Here is a 20,080-nt window from a genome sequence, read left to right as displayed (position 1 = left end):
CATATAACACAATAATACCCACTATCTTGGTTCACATTTGAAGAGTTGCCACTTTTAGAATTCTCCAGGACTGCCAGTGCCACAGTCAATATGTCAAGATGAAGTACGAGTAAGGGACTCCAGTTATTTCTGTAGATAAACTGCGAGAGGTGGGTTGACTAGGATTTAATTGAGACGTTCAAAATCTTGAAGAGTTTACAAAATAAATAAAGGGAAACAGTTTTAAATGGCTAGAAAGGTAATTGGTGAAAAGCCAGAGGGGAAGTGAGGAGAAATGTTTCGACTCAGAGAAATGGTCTGATCTGGAATGCACTACTGGAAATGTTAGTGGAAGCAGATTCAACAGTAACTTTTAAAAAGGCTTTGGATATATACCTGAAAAGGATTATGCATGATTGTGATCATAGAGTGAGGAGAGTGGCAGAGATTAATTGATTGATCCACTCCAGAGACTTGAGCACGGAATCTAAGTTAACACTTTAGTGTATTATCAAGCAAGTGCTAAAATATCAAGCTTCCCTCTTTTGATTGAGTTGTTAAATGAAGGATTTAGATGTCCCTCAGTTGGATGGAAGCAATACTTAGCATGATTTAGAGGTGCTGGGGTGTACAAAGTTAAAAATCACACAACACCAGGTTATAGTCCAACAGGTTTATTTGGAAGTACAGCTTTCAGAGTGGTGCTCGTTCATCAGATGATTATGGAGTACTATTTAATCCATAACACTATTTGAAAAAGAGTAGTGTTCGCTCACTAGTCTACTTACTATTAATTAAAATCTAAGATAAGCATGTAGTTGCAGCAGGCGATAAACAAGCCATATGGTATGTGGGCCTTCATTGTGAGAGGTTTTGAGTATAGGAGCTGTTATGAAGAAGTGGGTGTATTGTACCTTTAAGATAGTAAAAGCTAGCAGTGACAGCAACAAGTGTTCTCAATAAGATACACTGTAACATGTGGTCCAGCTACTGGGGGAGCTAGGGTAGCTGGTTGCCTGGAAATGACAAAACAGATTTGATTCAGGCCAATCATTTTAAATTATACTGCAAAAAATACCAAACTCCAATCCAGTTTGAATTTAGTATATTGACAATCTTAAAAGCCAATAACATAATCTGATGCTTTGGGGTATAAGACTGAAGAAAATTGAATAGTTGAGAGGAGAACTGCCAAGCTACCAATTGTAAGGACTGCCTGAAAAAATAACTCTCTTAAAGGTACCTTTATCAATCAGTAACCTGTGAAGCAGAATCCCCAGGAAGAAGAAAAGAAGACAGGAAACAGAGAAAACTGAAAGCTGCATAGTTTTGCAATAAGAAGTTTTATTTTGTAGGAGCAGAAATGTGTTGTTGCAGTTATAGTTGGTGAAGCCAAACCCAGAATATTGTATGCCCTTCTCTGAAAAAGAATGCTATTGCTCTTGAAGTAAAGGTTTACCAGGCTGATTCTGGGCTGGGCTGATGTGTGAGGAGAGGTTGACTGGTTGGATTGTTTTTGCTGGAGTTCAGACAAATGAGGGTGGATCTCACAGAGACTTATAAACTTCTAGCAGGACGACATAAGAAAGATGCAGGAAGGATGTTTCCAATGGTGGGTATGTCGAGAACATGGGGTCACAGTTTGAGGATTTGGGATAGACCATCTAGATGGAGATGAGGAGGCATTTGTCTACCCAAAGAGCGGTGATCCTTTGGAATAGTCAATGCCAAAACATTGAAGATATTCAAGAAGCAGCTAAATATAGCACTTTGGGCAAATGGGATCAAAGGTTATGGGAAGAAAGCAGGATTAGGATATTGGGTTGGACAATCAGCCATAATCATGATGAATGGTGAAGTGGGCTCGAAGGGCCAAATAGTCTCCCCCTTCTCCTATCATCTATATTTCTATTAGTTTTCCAAAATGGCCAGCACATGCATGATGGACCAAATGGCCTTTTCTGTGCTGTCAGAGGCTATAATCATGAATGATAGACATGGTAAAATGTTACAACACAAAACCTTGAATTGCAAGAAACAGTTTGACAATACTGAAATAATTGTTATTAATTCTACATTTTTTAATTTGTAGGATAATTTCTTCAGCAGCTGGATCAACACTAAAATACTGGGGAAGGACTAATAATGACCAAATTCTGACAATTTTAGATCTGTGTTTTGGCTAAAACTAAAATCATCACACTTGATACCTTCATTCTGTATACAGTATTTATCTGTATATAATAGTATATATACATTATATACATCTCCACATATACAGTCTTTACTCTTTTATGGTGTCAGCACTAAAAATTCAGTTTCCAAACACTTGTTGTGATCTACTTTATTAACATTCTCATTTGTGCATTAATATGTTCTGGGTTGGAGTTTCACTCCAGAGACTTGAGCACAGAATCTAAGTTAACACTTTAGTGCTGTACCAAGCAAATGCTAAAATATCAAGCTTCCCTCTTTTGAATGAGTCATTAAATGAAGTACTTAGATGCCCCTCAGATAGATGTAAACAATCCAATAGTACTATTCGAAAAAGAGTCAAAATATTTTCTCACTGCTCTGCCTACCATTGATTAACATCTACAAAAAAGGTGAATAATCTTATTGATTATCTCTGAGATCTTTTGTGCAAATTTTCTTCTGCAGCTACCTACACTTGAGCAGTAATTACTCTAAAATAGTAGCTCATTGGCTATTAAACATGTGTAAGATGCTATTTCATATAAAGTATAAGTTTCTTTCCACATGAATAATATAACAGCTGCAAAAGTTTAAGAACAAAAGTTTTGGACAAATGTTGTGCAGCTAATTATTATTAATATATAAAAATCAGATTGAATTTTGTCTGCAATATATATTGTGTCTCCCGGTAATATAAAACTATTTGAATGAATATTTCTCTTTGGTTTGTAAAATATTATCTTTTGCAACGACTATAGTCGTTTCCCCAAACATGGGTGTTGAACTGCATTACCACGCACTATCTAGTATTAAATATTTTAAGTTACCATGTTTTATTGTCTCATTCTTTTTAATTCTTAAAGTATAAAGTAGCCACATTTTTGTCATGAATTTAAAAGTAAGGTTCATGCTTTGAGATTATATATACAGATCTTGACTCAGGAACACATTTACAAGTTTTGATTCAATGTTCTCCCTAAATGTTTAGTCCTTTTTTCCTTTTAGATGCTGATTTGCCTTGCAACTGTAGAATTTTCTGTTGTTATTTCATAATTTTTAATGATTTCAGTCACATGGATAAGTGATAGATCTCTTACTAACATAGGTAGAAGTAGAATTGCAGACTCATTATAGGAAGGATGTAGATGCTTTAAAGAGGGTGCAGAGACGATTTACCAGGATGCTGCCTGGATTGGAGGGCTTGTCTTGTGAAGAAAGGTTGAGTGAGCTCAGGCCTTTCACACTAGAGAGAAGGACTTGATAGAGGTGTACAAGGTAATGAGAGGCGTAGATAGAGTAGGTATCCAGAGACTTTTCTCCAGGGCAGAAATGGCTGTCACGAGAGGTCATAATTTTAAGGTGATTGGAGGAAGGTACAGGGGAGATGTCAGAGATAGTTTCTTTACGCAGAGAGTGGTGGGTGTAGTAGAACCAGTGGCATTAGGGACATGTAAGCGACTGCTGGACAAGCACATGGATGGCAGTAAATTGAGAGGTGTGTAGGTTAGGTTAATCCTAGATTAAAGTAAATGCTCGGCATGACATAGTGGGCTAAAGGGCCTGTACTGTGCTGTACCATTCTATGTTCTATGCTGGAGAGTCAGTTACAAATTGTGGCACTAAAAAAGCAGGTCAGGCAGATTTACTATTTTTATTTACACATTATTAGATTTATCACTTTTATTTTAAATATTATTAATTTCTCAAGGACAATTAGGGATGGGCAGCAAATGTTGGCATTTCAAACGATGCTCCCATTCTGATTCCTGATGAAAGGCTTATGCCCATAATATTGACTCTCCTGCTCCTCGGATGCTGCCTGACCTGCAATGCTTTTCCTGCTTCACATTTTTCGACTCACATTCTGAACAAATTCAGCTCCCCTTCAATAGTTTATGGTTTCATAGTTGCTATTATTTTAAAAAAAGTCTGACATAGAATGGCAGCATCATTTGAGATGCCAACATTTGCTGCCCATCCCTAATTGTCCTTGATAAATTAATAATACTTAAAATAAAAATGGCAAATCTAATAACATTGAAATAAAAGTAGTAAAGCTAATAGTTAGTAGTTTGAAACAGGCTCAGATAATGTGGAGCCTCTGTCTATCAACCAGGCTGGGCTGGATTGAGTTGCCACCAGTTCTGAGCTTCAAAAGTAACAATCACACTAACATTTTTCAGTTATTTGGATAAGAGTTAAATGCTCATTACAGCCCCCAGAACACAGCATATTACTCCTAATACATTTAAATATCCAGTTCCATTTTTGATTTACCTTTCTATTTTTGAACAACATGTGATAAAGGTTGAGAGTTTCAGGACTCTACTCCAGAAGTGCCATTCAAGCTACAGACAGGTATGATATAGATCTGTACAGTTCAGTCACTGCATATACACTTTACATTCTGCATAGAGTGACGATCCTTCTGTTCATGAGTTGGAAGTAATGCTAAATCTTTAAACTATTTGGGGTCAAAGAGACAGGGAGCTTGAAATTCAAATTGGGAAAAATAAAATGTAATGGTGGGAACAGGAAGTTTCTGGGACTGAGGGACTTGTAAAAAGTTGATTCAATCACTGCAGCTGCTGGCGTCAATCGCCTGTGGAAAATATTTTTCATAGTTATTGCCTACACCTGTGGCATAAAAGCTGCTATGCTATTTAGTGGCTTTGAATCATGAGAACAATACAATGGAAAACAAGGGCAAACTGAAAAATACATTTGTGAAATCGCATTAAGAAATTAAATTTTAGGGATGCCCTAATTACGTTGCGATAACATCCAAAAAGTAACTGAGGCATATCAATATTTAACTAATAAAACAAAACTGCAGATGGTGAAGATCTACTATCAATTCTGAAGTGGGGTCACTGGACTGAAGACGTTAACTCTGCTTTGTCTCCACCCACACTGCAAATCTGCTGAATATCTCCAGCAATTTTTATCATTTAGGTGTCAGGTTTGATTCCAGGTCTGTGCTGAGCCAATTAATCATAACAAGGATAGTCATAAGTCTATTACAGTTGGTGTCAGGGGTTTAGGATGGGAAAATCAGTCTGAGTTTCTTCTTCTCATCACTGTCCAGTAAGGTCCATTGGAAGTGCATGTTTGTGGATTCTCCTTGATGATAGAATTGGGGTTCTCTCTCTCCCCCTCCCCCAATTAAATAACGTTGTTGTTTACAACTGTATGGGGTCACTGTCTAGGGAGATGGAGCTGGGTGGTCTCAGAGATGGGGGTCACCATTTGCCACTTTATTTTCTGTCTCTACAAAGAATGTCTGCAAAAACATGGTCAGGCTGGAGCAAGGAATCCAGGGTTTGCCAAGTGCAAATCTTCGAGAGCTAGTGCATTTCCTTTCCACATATGACCTGGAAAGGATTGAAGAGGTTGCGGCAAACAAAGGCATTTCAACTCAAGCTGTTTGGCTGCAGCTTTGGAAGGATGTAATTGCAACAATCCTAAAGTAGATCAAATGTGAATAAATGATGCTACAGCAAAGAATCAACTATAACACATGGAGCCATACCGAGATCAGTGAAAAGCATTAAATTTGTGAAGTTGAAGAAAGATTTATATTTGAAGAACAATCAGATCACCATTTCCTAGTATCCTTGAACAGATAATTGTAATCTTTTATCATTCTGCTAATTAGAGTGTGGTGACTTCAAACGATCGTACCAATCCTTAAGCAACAAAAACACTTAGAAATTATATCTTTTAATAAGGCAAATAGAGCAATTTAGATTCACAGCATTTAAGAAGAATAAAGAAAGAAAATGACAAACAAAATGATTTATCAAGGGGTTTGAATGGTGTAAATATGGATTTGAAACTTGAACAGCTTATCAACGTAAGGTGAACCTTCTAATAACAACTTTTATTTATAAAACACCTTGAAAGTAATAAAACATTCCAAGGCACTTCACATGAGCATTGTAAATAAAAATCTGATACAAATAACAGACATCAGGACAAATGACCAAAAGCGTGGTCAAAGATTTTATGGAGTGTCTTAAAGAAAGAGAGCAGAGAGTCAGAGAGATATAGGAAGGAATTTCAGAGGTTGGGTCTGAGGCAACTGAGGGCATGGCCACCAATAATTGGTGGCACAACCAAAATGAGGAATGCTGAAGATTCTGGAATTAAAAGAAAGCAGATATCCCAAAGGATTCATAAGCTGAAAATGATTACAGAGACGTTGGACAGTGAAGCCATGGAGGGCTCTAAGACGAAGATGAGAATTTAAAAACAAGGTGCTGTTAAATTGGGAGCTAGTGAAAGTCATTAAGTACAGGATGGTTGGAGTTTGGTGCAAGTTAGAATATGAGCAGCAAAGTTTAGATGATCTCAAGTTTATGCTGGGCAGAATCTAGTCAGGGATACTCAATAAATAATGGAGTAATTTTACCTAAATATTTTGTGTTTTATTCCAATTTTCCCCTCACCTGGTGGTCAATCTCATCAAAGTCAGCTCCACAGTGCCTTACTCAAATGCTAATTAATGCAACTATAAAACCAGATTATGAATACTGGCAATTATCCAACTGCACAAGTCATTATAGCTAAATCCAATCCTATCTTCCACAACCCTACTTATCAAATACTTTCACACATATTACTGATCACTATTTAGGGATTAGGAAGGAGAATTATAATCTTGTTTCCCCCAAACTCAAGTAACTACAGACAATTTTACTGCTTCTTCTTATTGACTCTGCAAACTCATCACATACAAGGGTCAATAAATTTTGTTTTCACCTCTAAAACATTGAATTACCAGAACCCTTTCCCCTTGTCAAAGACCTATAAAGGCAGATCCCTGGAATAATAATATCCCAGACAATGGTGTAAGTTGATAAACTTTGAAAAACGATTACTTTTCCCTTTTGTTGGAGAGAAGAATGTGGCAGAGATCAAATACTCAAACGTTAACCACTTACAAGGAGAGCAGATGGTGTAGTGGTAATATTGGGGTAATAGTCCAGAACCCTTGTGTAGCTTTAACTCCCACTATGACAGATGATAAAAAATATGGACTGGGAAAAAAACTAGTCTAATGCCAACAGTGGTTTTTCAAAAAAACCGTGTCTTGTTTGATAATGCTGTTGAAGGAAGGAAATTTCCCATCCTTATCTGATGTGATTCTGGATCCATCGTAATAGGGATGGGCCAGTGCTGCCCAACTAAATGAATAAAAACAAAGTTTACATTACTTTTAATAAGTTGAGGAATCCTGTAGTGATTGGAACCAGGTGGATCTTGTTGATAACAAAATCCTTGATTGGGGATGTTAACCTGGCCAATCAGGAAACCCCTGGTTGATCAATATAAACAGGAGATACTCCCTTTTTGATTTTCTCAAAAACCTTCTCCTCTGTTTCTGGCTGCACTTCAGTCCCACGCTCCTGATCTTCGGGCACCCGGTACGGAGGAGGGAGGGCAGGTCCGAAGACCTCCTCGTGGGTCTGCTCCTGGGCCTGGCCAAACTGGCCATCAACAGGTCCAGGCAGCGGGCCGTGGAGGGGGTCGTTAGGGCCGACTGCCTGCCCCTCTTCCGGGGTTACGTTAGAGCCCGGGTGTCCTTGGAGAAGGAGCACGCGGTGTCCACCGACACCCTGGAGTCGTTCAGGGAGAGGTGGGCGCCGCAGGGAGTGGAGTGCATCATTTCCCCCTCCAACTCTATTTTGATTTAGTCCCTACCCTCCCCTTCACTGTTTTGATCACACAGCATTGCCCTGTGGTTTGAAGGGCAGTGCTTGTCACTGGCCACGCGGGTGTTTTTCCTATCTTCCTGGTGGTGGAAATTGAATAAAGATTCGTACACTTTGTGTCTTTCACTGTGTCTCACACCTGCACACACACACCATGGGTGCTGGGGAAAAAATAAGCACTACCGCACTTAGGCGGTAGTGTGGGGGTTAATTTTAAAAAAAAAAAAAAAAAAGAAAAGAAGAAAAAAAGAGGACTGTGATGGGTGCTAAGAAAAAAAAAAAGAAAAAAAAAAAAAAAAAGAGAAAAAAAAAAAAAAGAAAAAAAAAAAAAAAAAAAAAAAATATAAACAGGAGATACTCCCTTTTTGATTTTCTCAAAAACCTTCTCCTCTGTTTCTGGCTGCACTTCAGTCCCACGCTCCTGATCTTCGGGCACCCGGTACGGAGGAGGGAGGGCAGGTCCGAAGACCTCCTCGTGGGTCTGCTCCTGGGCCTGGCCAAACTGGCCATCAACAGGTCCAGGCAGCGGGCCGTGGAGGGGGTCGTTAGGGCCGACTGCCTGCCCCTCTTCCGGGGTTACGTTAGAGCCCGGGTGTCCTTGGAGAAGGAGCACGCGGTGTCCACCGACACCCTGGAGTCGTTCAGGGAGAGGTGGGCGCCGCAGGGAGTGGAGTGCATCATTTCTCCCTCCAACTCTATTTTGGTTTGATCCCTACCCTCCCCTTCACTGTTTTGATCACACAGCATTGCCCTGTGGTTTGAAGGGCAGTGCTTGTCACTGGCCACTCGGGTGTCTTTCCTATCTTCCTGGTGGTGGAAACTGAATAAAGATTCGTGCACTTTTAAAAAAAAAAAAAAAAATATAAACAGGAGATACTCCCTTTTTGATTTTCTCAAAAACCTTCTCCTCTGTTTCTGGCTGCACTTCAGTCCCACGCTCCTGATCTTCGGGCACCCGGTACGGAGGAGGGAGGGCAGGTCCGAGGACCTCCTCGTGGGTCTGCTCCTGGGCCTGGCCAAACTGGCCATCAACAGGTCCAGGCAGCGGGCCGTGGAGGGGGTCGTTAGGGCCGACTGCCTGCCCCTCTTCCGGGGTTACGTTAGAGCCCGGGTGTCCTTGGAGAAGGAGCACGCGGTGTCCACCGACACCCTGGAGTCGTTCAGGGAGAGGTGGGCGCCGCAGGGAGTGGAGTGCATCATTTCTCCCTCCAACTCTATTTTGATTTAGTCCCTACCCTCCCCTTCACTGTTTTGATCACACAGCATTGCCCTGTGGTTTGAAGGGCAGTAAAAACAAAAAAAAAATATAAACAGGAGATACTCCCTTTTTGATTTTCTCAAAAACCTCCTCCTCTGTTTTTGGTTGCACTTCAGTCCCAATCTCCTGATCTTTGGGCACCCCGTGCGGAGGAGGGAGGGTAGGTCAGAGGACCTCCTCTTGGGTATGCTCCTGGGCCTGGCAAAACTGGACATAAACAGGTCCAAGCAGTGGGTCATGGAAGGGGTCGTAATGGTCAATTGCCTGCCCCTCTTGTATGTTACGTTCGAACCTGGAGAAGGAGCACGCTGTGTCTACCAACACCCTAGATCTGTTCAGGGAGGGGTAGGCACCACAAGGAGTGAAGTATCTTATTTCCCCATCTAACTCTATTTTGATTTAATCCCTACTATTCCTTCACTTTTTTGATCACGCATCATTACCCTTTGATGAGAAGGGCACTATTTGTCACTGGCCACCTTGCTGTTTCCTTTCTTCCTGGTGGTGGAAATTGAATAAAGATTTGTACACCTGTTGTCTTTCACTGTGTCTCACACATGCACAGACATATCAAGGGGAAATATAAGCATTGCTGCAGTTAGGCCGTGATGTGGGGGTAAAAGAAAAAAAAAAGTCAGGGAAAAAATATAACCTGGAGATTTAGATCTCCTCAGTTTAGAGAGAAAAAAATATAAACAGGAGATACCCTGCCTGGACAGATTTTTCCTTGGCCCCAAGGTCCCGTACTTCCCACAGGAACCTGTGCCTCACAACCTGAGCCACTTCCGGAATTTTAGTTTTGTCCCGTTCAGGGACATATCATAACTAGCCCTGTACAGACTGCTGTTGCAAGCTGTCCACCTCTTCTCCCTCATCCACCGCCTGGATACGACTTGGTGTGCCCAATTGACACCGGGTGGTGGCGATCCCCAGTGGAGGGTTCTCTACGTGTGAGTCCTCCCCCTTTCTCTCGGGGATCTGGGGTGGAGGGTGCTGCACGCTGCAGTCCCCTACAACCACAGATTGCGGTGGTTCATGGACTCCCAGCCCAACTGCTTGTTCTATGGTGCTGTGGAGTCCATGGACCAGGTATATATGGGGTGTGGGTGCTGCACTCCCTTTTTAGTTTTCCAGAGAACCTTCTCCTCTGTTTTTGGTTGCACTTCAGACCCACTCTCCTGATCTTTGGACACCATATGCGGCGGTGGGAGGGTAGGTCAGAGGATCTCCTCGTGGGTCTGCTCCTGAGCCTGGCCAAACTGGCCATAAACAGATCCAGGCAGTGGGCCGTGGAGGGGGTCGTTAGGGCCGATTGCCTGCCCCTCTTCCATGGCTATGTCCAAGCTCGGGTGTTCCTGGAGAAGGAGCACGTGGTGTCTACCAACTCCTTTGAGCTGTTCAGGGATAGGTGGGCATTGCAGGGAGTGGAGGGCTTCATTTCCCACTCTAACTCTATTTTGATTTAATCCCTACCCTCCCCTTCACTTTTTGATCATGCAGCATTGCCCTTTTAATGAGAATGGCATTGCTTGTCACTGGCCACCTTGCTGTTTCCTTTCTTCCTGGTAGTGGAAATTGAATAAAGATTTGTACACCTGTGTCTTCCACTGTTTCTCACACCTGCACACACAAGAAAAGAAGAAAGAATATAAACAAGATTCTATAACCAGGAGATTCAGAGTCTCTTCAATTAAGTGGACTGATTCTGTGCTGGCTGGGTCACAGTCAGTGTAAAAAAAGACCTTCCTTTGAGGAAAAAAAGAAAAAAAATTAACCAGGAGATTTAGAATCTCCTCAATTTAAGGGACTGACTCTGTGCTGGCTTGGTCATAGTCAGTGTGTTACTGCTGTTGTTGCTTTCTGCTTACTTGGGCGTGCAGGGGGGCGGGGGTATGCTGTTTTGGAAAATGTAGGGGGTGATAGATTCTCAGGGGAACGTAGCATGAACAGCCAAGTTTCTGGTATTGAGACTGGCTCTAATACAACGAGGGGTACATCTGGTTCCAAGAGATCAGTTGTGTTAGGGGATTCTGTAGTCAGAGGTACAGACAAATGTTTCTGTGGTCAGCAGAGAAAACGCAGAATGGTGTGTCGTTTCCCTGGTGCCAGGAACAAGGATGTCTCAGAGAGGGTGCAGAATGTTCTCACGGAGGAGAGGGACCAGCAGGAGGTCATTGTCCACATTGGAACCAATGACATTGGAAGGGAAAAGGTTGAGACTCTGAAGGGAGATTACAGAGAGTTAGACAGAAATTTAAAAAGGAGGTCCTCAAGGGTACTAATATCTGGATTACTCCCAGTGCTACGAGCTAGTGAGGGCAGGAATAGGAGGATAGAGCAGGTGAATGCATGGCTGGGGAGCTGGTGTATTGGAGAATGATTCACATTTTTGGATCATTGGAATCTCTTTTGGGATAGACGATGACCTGTACAAGAAGGATGGATTGCACCTAAATTGGACGGGGACTAATATACTGGCAGGGAAATTTGCTAGAACTGCTTGGGAGGATTTAAACTAATAAGGTGGGGGGGTGGGGGGGGGGGGGGTACCCAGGGAGATAGTGAGGAAAGAGGACGATCTGAGACGGGTACAGCTGAGAACAGAAGTGAGTCAAACAGTCAGGGCAGGCAGGAACAAGGTAGGACTAATAAATTAAACTGCATTTATTTCAATGCAAGGGGCCTAACAGGGAAGGCAGATGAACTCAGGGCATGGTTAGGAACATGGGAATGGGACATCAAAGCAGTTACGGAAACATGGCTCAGGGATGGGCAGGACTGGCAGCTTAATGTTCCAGGATACAAATGCTACAGGAAGGATAGAAAGGGAGGCAAGAGAGGAAGGGGAGTGGCATTTTTGATAAAGGATAGCCTGACAGCTATGCTGAGGGAGGATATTCCCGGAAATACATCCAAGCAAGTTAATTGGGTAGAACTGAGAAATAAGAAAGGGATGATCACCTTATTGGGATTGAATTATAGACCTCCCATTAGTCAGAGGGAAATTGAGAGACAAACTTGTAAGGAAATTTCAGCTATCTGTAAGAATAATAGGGTAGTTCTGGCCGGGGATTTTAACTTTCCAAACATCGACTGGGACTGCCATAGTGTTAAAGGTTTAGATAGAGAGGAATTTCTTAAGTGTGTACAAGACAATTTTCTGATTCAGTATGTGGATGTACCTACTAGAGAAGGTGCAAAACTTGATCTACTCTTGGGAAATAAGGCAGGGCAGGTGACTGAGGTGTCAGTGAGGAAGTACTTTGGGGCCATCAACCATAATTCTATTCGTTTTTAAATAGTGATGGAAAAGGATAGACCAGATCTAAACGCTGAAGTTCTAAATTGGAGAAAGGCCAATTTTGACGGTATTAGGCAAGAGCTTTCAAAAGCTGATTGGAAGCAAATTTTCACAGGTAAAGGGACGGTTGGAAAATGGGAAGCCTTCAGAAATGAGATAACAAGAATCCAGAGAAAGTATATTCCTGTCAAGGTGAAAGGGAAGGCTAGTAGGTATAGGGAATGCTGGATGACTAAAGAAATTTAGGGTTTAGATAAGAAAAAGAAGGAAGCATATACCAGGTATAGGCAGATAGTCGAGTGAATCCTTAGAAGAGTATAAAGAAAGTAGGAGTATACTGAAGAGGGAAATCAGGAGGGCAAAACGAGGACATGAGATAGCTTTGGAAAATAGATTTAAGGAGAATCCAAAGGGTTTTCACAAATATATTAAGGACAAAAGGGTAACTAGGGAGAGAATAGGGTCCCTCAAAGATCAGCAAGGTGGCCTTTCTGTGGAGCCACAGAAAATGGTGGAGATACTAAATTAATATTTTGCATCAGTATTTACTGTGGAAAAGGATATGGAAGATATAGACTGTAGGGAAATAAATGGTGACATCTTGCAAAATATCCAGATTACAGAGGAGGAAGTGCTGGATGTCTTGAAACGGTTAAAGGTAGATAAATCCCCAAGACCTGATCAGGTGTACCCGAGAACTCTATGAGAAGCTAGAGAAGTGATTGTTGGGCCTCTTGCTGAGATATTTGTATCATCGATAGTCACAGGTGAGGTGCCGGAAGACTGGAGGTTGGCAAACATGGTGCCACTGTTTAAGAAGGGCGGTAAAGACAAGCCAGGGAACTATAGACTGGTGAGCCTGACCTTGGTGGTGGGCAGGTTGTTGGAGGGAACCCTGAGGGATAGGATGTACATGTATTTGGAAAGGCAAGGACTGATTCGGGATAGTCAACATGGCTTTGTGCGTGGGAAGTCATGTCTCACAAACTTGATTGAGTTTTTTGAAGAAGTAACAAAGAAGATTGATGAGGGCAGAGGTGATCTATATGGACTTCAGTAAGGCGTTCGACAAGGTTCCCCATGGAAGACTGATTAGCAAGGTTAGATCTCATGGAATACAGGGAGAACTAGCCATTTGGATACAGAACTGTCAAAGGTAGAAGACAGAGGGTGGTGGTGGAGAGTTGTTTTTCAGACTGGAGGCCTATGACTAGTGGAGTGCCACAAGGATCGGTGCTGGGTCCTCTACTTTTTGTCATTTACATAAATGATTTGGATGCGAGCATAAGAGGTACAGTTAGTAAGTTTGCAGATGACACCAAAATCGGAGGTGTAGTGGACAGCAAAGAAGGTTATCTCAGATTACAACAGGATCTGGACCAGATGGGCCAATGGGCTGAGAAGTGGCAGATGGAGTTTAATTCAGATAAATGCGAGGTGCTGTATTTTGGGAAGCAAATCCTAGCAGCACTTATACACTTAATGGTAAGGTCCTCGGGAGTATTGCTGAACAAAGAGACCTTGGAGTGCAGGTTCATAGCTCCTTGAAAGTGGAGTCACAGGTAGATAGGATAGTGAGGAAGGCATTTGGTATGCTTTCCTTTATTGGTCAGAGTATTGAGTACAGGAGTTGGGAGGTCATGTTGCGGCTGTATAGGACATTGGTTAGGCCACTGTTGGAATATTGCATGCAATTCTGATCTCCTTCTTATCGGAAAGATGTTGTGAAACTTGAAAGGGTTCAGAAAAGATTTACAAGGATGTTGCCAGGGTTGGAGGATCTGAGCTATAGGGAGAGACTGAATGGGCTGGGGCTGTTTTCCCTGGAGCGTCGGAGGCTGAGGGGTGACCTTATAGAGGTTTATAAAATCATGAGGGGCATGGATAGGGTAAGTAGACAAAGTCTTTTCCCTGTGGTCGGGGAGTCCAGAACTGGAGGGCATAGGTTTAGGGTGAGAGGGGAAAGATATAAAAGTGACCTAAGGGGCAACTTTTTCACGCAGAGGTGGTACATGTATGGAATGAGCTGCCAGAGGAAGTGGTGGAGGCTGGTACAATTGCAACATTTAAGAGGCATTTGGATGGTTATATGAATAGGAAGGGTTTGGAGGGATATGGGCCGGCTGCTGGCAGGTGGGATTAGATCGGGTTGGGATATCTGGTCGGCATGGACAGGTTGGACCGAAGGGTCTGTTTCCATGCTGTACATCTCTATGACTCTATGACCTGATTCCTGAACTGGCTGAATTATTTACCCCACTTGTTAATTCATATTCCTTTCTTATTGAGGATTGATTTTTTGAACAAAAAAGTAAAATATGAACAGGAGATATCCCATCTGCACTTACCCCTGCCCTGATGGAATTTGACATTGGCCCCAAGGTCTCGTACTTCCCGCGGGAACCTGTGCTCCACAACCTAATCCACCTCTGGAATTTTAGTTTTGTCCCTCTCAGGGACGTAACACGACGAGCCCTGTACAGACTGCTGCTGCACACCATCCACCTCTTTTCCCTCACCCACCACCCAGACACGCCTCCTAGCAGTGGAGATCCCCAGTGGAGGGCTCTCTACGCAGGAGTCTTTCTCTTTGTCTCTGGGATCTAGGGTGGTGGGTGCTGCACGTAGCGGTCCCCCTGAAACCGCAGGTTGTGGTTGTTCATGGACTCCCAGCCCATCTGCTTGTTTTGTGATGCTGTGGAGTCCGTGGACAATGTACATATGGGGTGTGGACATTTGCACTCCCTGTTTAGTTTTCTGGAAAACCTTCTGCTCTGCTTTTGGTTGCACTTCAGTCCCACACTCCTGATCTTCGGGCACCCAGTGCACAGGGGCCAGGGGAGGTCAGAGGATCTCCTCGTGGGTCTGCTCCTGGGCCTGGCCAAACTAGCCATAGACAGGTTCAGGCAGTGGGGCTGTGGATGGAGTCATTATGCCCTAGCCCCTCTTCTGTGGTTATGTTCGAGCCTTGGTGTCCCTGGAGAAGGAGCACACGGTGTCTACCAATATGTTTGAGCTGTCCAGGGATAGGTAGGCTCCCCAGGGAGCAGAGTGTTTTATTTCCCCCTCCAACTCTATTTTGATTTAATCCCTGCCCTCCCCTTCACTTTTATTTAGATCACGCAGCATTGCCCTTTGTCGAGAAGGGCATTGCTTGTCACTGGCCACTTGGGTGTTTCCTTTCTTCCTGGAGCTGGAAACTGAATACAGATTTGTACACCTTTTGTCTTTCACTGTGTCTCACATGGGTGGTGGGGAAAATATAAGCAGCACCGCAGTTAGGTGGTAGTGTTGGGAGTAAAAAAAAACTAAAAAAATATAAATAGGAAATTTAAAATCTCCCCAGTTCAGGAGACTGACTTAGAACTGGCTGGCCACAGGCAGTGTTCTGTGCATATGTAACTAAAGGGTGACTTGGTGAGGGAATACCAGCCTCTGTGCAGTTATTTCAAATCCCAATTCGATGGTCTTACATAGACAACAGCTGTTCTAAAGTAAACCTGATGGATTCACTACAGTTGAACTCTTTGTGGCTGGCATGGTGGCACAGTGGTTAGCACTGCTGCCTCACAGTACCAGAGACCGGCGTTCAATTCCTGCCTCAGGTGACTGACTGTGTGGAGTTTGCACATTTTCCCCATGTCTGCGTAGGTTTCCTCTAGGTGCTCCAATTTTCTTCCCACAGTCCAAAGATGTGCAGGTCAGGTGAATTGTCCATGCTAAATTGCCTGTAGTGTTAGGTTAGGGGTATGGGTGGGTTTTGGTGGGTCAGTGTGGACTTGTTGGGCCGAAGGGGCTGTTTCTACACTGTAAGTAATCTAATCTATTCAAAACTGGATTTTTGTTTGGATCGGTTTCCAGGATATTGGTAGTCTTGAACTTTCTCCTGTTGCTGATAATATGATACAACTGGCCCCCTTATGACATAGATCATAAAAGATCGTGAAATTTTGGAATTCCGTTGAAACAAGGGACTTCTAATGCCTTCTATTAATTAAGTGCTTGGAATGCTTTTTGAAAGACTTGGGCAAGAAGCGTTTAGATTTTCAGCATAATGTAAATATTTGTGTTTACTTCTCACCCTCATTGGATAATTTCCACTGACATTTCTGTCAATGCCATCATTTTTTCAATAACAGTAAACAAATGTACATTTAATATTAGAACATTACATTTTCAGATTAAATTCTGTTAGCCTCTGCTTATGCAAGAAGACCTTACGAGGCATTAATATCCTGACAACATGGTTTGACAATGAGGTGTACTTTAGATTTCTATTTATGGTTGAATATATTTGGTGCTGTATTACCAAAAGTGAGCAGGTACACGAAATTCCTTGTTTTATTTCCAGATATTATTCAAAGACATAAACCTTATGGGAATATATCTCTGGAAATTTATTGACAAAAGACCAATTAACTGGATATTTTCAAATATACCATGTCATTATAGTAAATTATTTCACCTTAAAATATCCCTAAACCTGATCTCATTTACAGAAGTTCCTCTTATCATTCATTATGCTTATACGTGCCTTTGAAGGAAACAGTAGGGTGTACTTAAGTAATTTCCGACTAATTCTGGTTCCTTTTTGGTGTGTTACAAACACATGCTCAATGTCCCAAGGTACACTAGAGGTCCTCTCATTGGCAACAATTATGCTCGACTTTGTGTGATCCCAGACTGAACTACGGCAACTGAATTATGCATAATTTGAACGCTGTGATTGCAAACAGCAGAACCACATGAACTTTCAGAGCACGTCCTGCCTAGGGCAAAGAATGTTTAAGTTCTGTTCATTTAAGTCAAAATGTAGAAGAGTGTATTTTGAAAAAAAAAGAAATGGACATCCTAAGGAATTTCTAGCTCAAAAATATATCTAAGAGATAGATGCTCTCACTATGAAAAGTCGAGTACTTGAGGATAGAAGTAATTACAGAATCAACATCCATCAAGTCTCGGCTGTGAAGATAAACTTATTTATAACAACAAAGGAATTGCTTGAATGGATGTGGTCAATAAAAATGGTGGTTTTAATTATCTTCATGTTATGGTATGCATTCAATGGATCTGTGCACGGACAGCGACAACTGTGCTTTAACATGGAGAGGATGAATACCAAAGTCTTTATTCAAATTTTATTTCAAAAGATACAGCAATCTTGTATCCCCTTGATATCACTAAAGTATTTGATGTAGCTTTGCACAATGATGAGCAGTGTACTTTGCCCACCCCCTGCATCATATCCACATCTGATTTCAGGCTATAGTCATTCAAAAGGATACAAATATGAACCTTGAATATTGGTATGGTCCAAGGAAAATCTATCTGTAGATAGAAACTGAACCATGTCTGCTTTTATTTTTTCATCTAGTTTTGATGAGGGCAAGACAAAAGCTTCAACTTGTTGTCTCCTCTTAAAAGAAACTGAACCATTGGCCTGTACATGTGGAGAAAATCTGTTATGGAAAAATGATAGTCAGAGGCAAGACCCAGTGGCTACATAGGTTTCTCCAGTATCATAAAGAGAACATCAAAAGTTCACATGCTGATTTAGGGAGTTGTGGTTGCACTCGAGGAGATATTAATATTTGAAGAATGTCCTCACACAGAGTCACTGGGCGGAATCTCAAAGACATCTAAATGATGTGGGCTATGGCAAGAAATCTGGAAAATCATATGAGAAGTCAAACAGGCCTTTCTCAACATTATCAATCCAGTCATTGTAGGAGCAGCAGTAAGCGATTCAGCCCATCAAATCCTCTTCATCATTCGTTGACACATGGATTAGATTAGATTAGATTACTTACAGTGTGGAAACAGGCCCTTCGGCCCAACAAGTCCACACCGCCCCACCAAAGCGCAACCCACCCATACCCCTACATCTACCCCTTACCTAACACTACGGGCAATTTAGCATGGCCAATTCACCTGACCTGCACATCTTTGGACTGTGGGAGGAAACCAGAGCACCCGGAGGAAACCCACGCAGACACGGGGAGAATGTGCAAACTCCACACAGTCAGTCGCCTGAGGCGGGAATTGAACCCGGGTCTCTGGCGCTGTGAGGCAGCAGTGCTAACCACTGTGCCACCGTGCCGCCCACAAATGTTCTGATGGTCCTCAGCTCCACTTTCCTGCTTTACCTTCACAACTGTTAATTCCCTTAATGATTAGAAACCTGTCTACCACAGTCTTGAATGTACCACCCAACCTCTAGAGCTCTTTGTGGCAAAGAATTTCACTGATTCACCTGAAAGAAATCTTTCACCTGAGGGGAAAACAAACCTCTTCAGCTCTGTCTTAACAGGGTGACTCCTTACTCTGAGTTTATGCCCTTTACTTAGATCCTCCCTGAAGGACACATAACCTGTGCACATTTACCCTGTGAAGCCCCATAGGAATCTTTTCTGTTTCAAAAAGATCTCCTCCCATTTTTCTGAACCCTAAACCCAAGCTACTCAATGCCACCGCATAAGGAAATCCCTCCATACTAATGAACATTCTCTGGACTACCGCCAATGCTAGTATATCTTTCCTTTAATAATGAGACCAAAATTGTTCACAGCATTACAGGTGCAGTCTGACTCATGCCTTGCATAGTTTTAGCAAGACCTTCCTTTTCTTTCTGCTCCATTCTATTTGAATGATCGCAATTTTGGGAGCAAACTAAGAGTTTTTCTAAGACTTCCAGAAATTGAGATAAGATTCTTGCTGGGGAGTGGTGAGCAGCCATATTCTGACGTTTATAAGTTCTGATAACCATTTTGACACATGCTATCATATGGTAAGTCCATAAAATAATTATCATGTTTGGGCACTGGAAGCATAATGTGCTAATTGGGTTGGGGGATTTTGTATGCCAGGTGAATAGGATGCCAGCTAGATGGGTGCTATCTGATTTGGTACAGAATGTCAGATAAGGAGGGGATAGGTGCCAGGTAAGTAGGGTGTGAAGTGTGTCGGGTGCCAGGTGGCGAGTAGGTGAGGTGCCAGGGATAGGATACCAGCTGAGTAAGGGTATGTAGGACTCCAAGTGGGAAGAGGGATAAAAATGTATAAGGTGCAAGATTGCAAAGAGTCAACAAGGATACCTGGAGGGAATGGTCTCTGAGGAGTGCTGGCAAGGATGTGGAAGGAAGTATGTGTCTGGTGGTAGCATCTCGCTGGAGGTGGCGGATGTGATAGTTTATGATCCTTTGGATGTGGAGGCTGGTGGGGTGCAAAGTGACGTCAAGGGTAACCCTATTGTTGTTGGGAGAGAGAAGGTATGAGGTGAGGGTAGAAGGACATAGCTGAAGACGCTGCCATCCATGGTAACAGGTAATTCTTAGTTGAGGAAAAATGTGGACATGACTACAGCCTCCCTGCAGAAGGTGGTATCATCGGACAGACATGGCAGAAATGGAGAACTGGGAGGATCTTCACCTATAAGAAAAGAAAAAGATGGATTGAGGGAGATGAACCTGGGTGACATGGCTGTTTGTAGATGCAGGTATGTGAAGAGTAGTGAGGTGCTCTGGGTTATGAGGCAGTCCAGAGGACTTACAGAGTTAGTGATCTGGGAATTTGGGGGCGTCGTTTCTGAGAGTGAGTAAGGGAAGATGTTAGAGGCAAAAGTGAGAGTGG

The sequence above is a fragment of the Chiloscyllium punctatum genome, chromosome 32 (assembly GCF_047496795.1).
Source record: "Chiloscyllium punctatum isolate Juve2018m chromosome 32, sChiPun1.3, whole genome shotgun sequence".
NCBI lineage: Eukaryota > Metazoa > Chordata > Chondrichthyes > Orectolobiformes > Hemiscylliidae > Chiloscyllium > Chiloscyllium punctatum.
Note: the sequence above shows the minus strand (reverse complement) of the source record.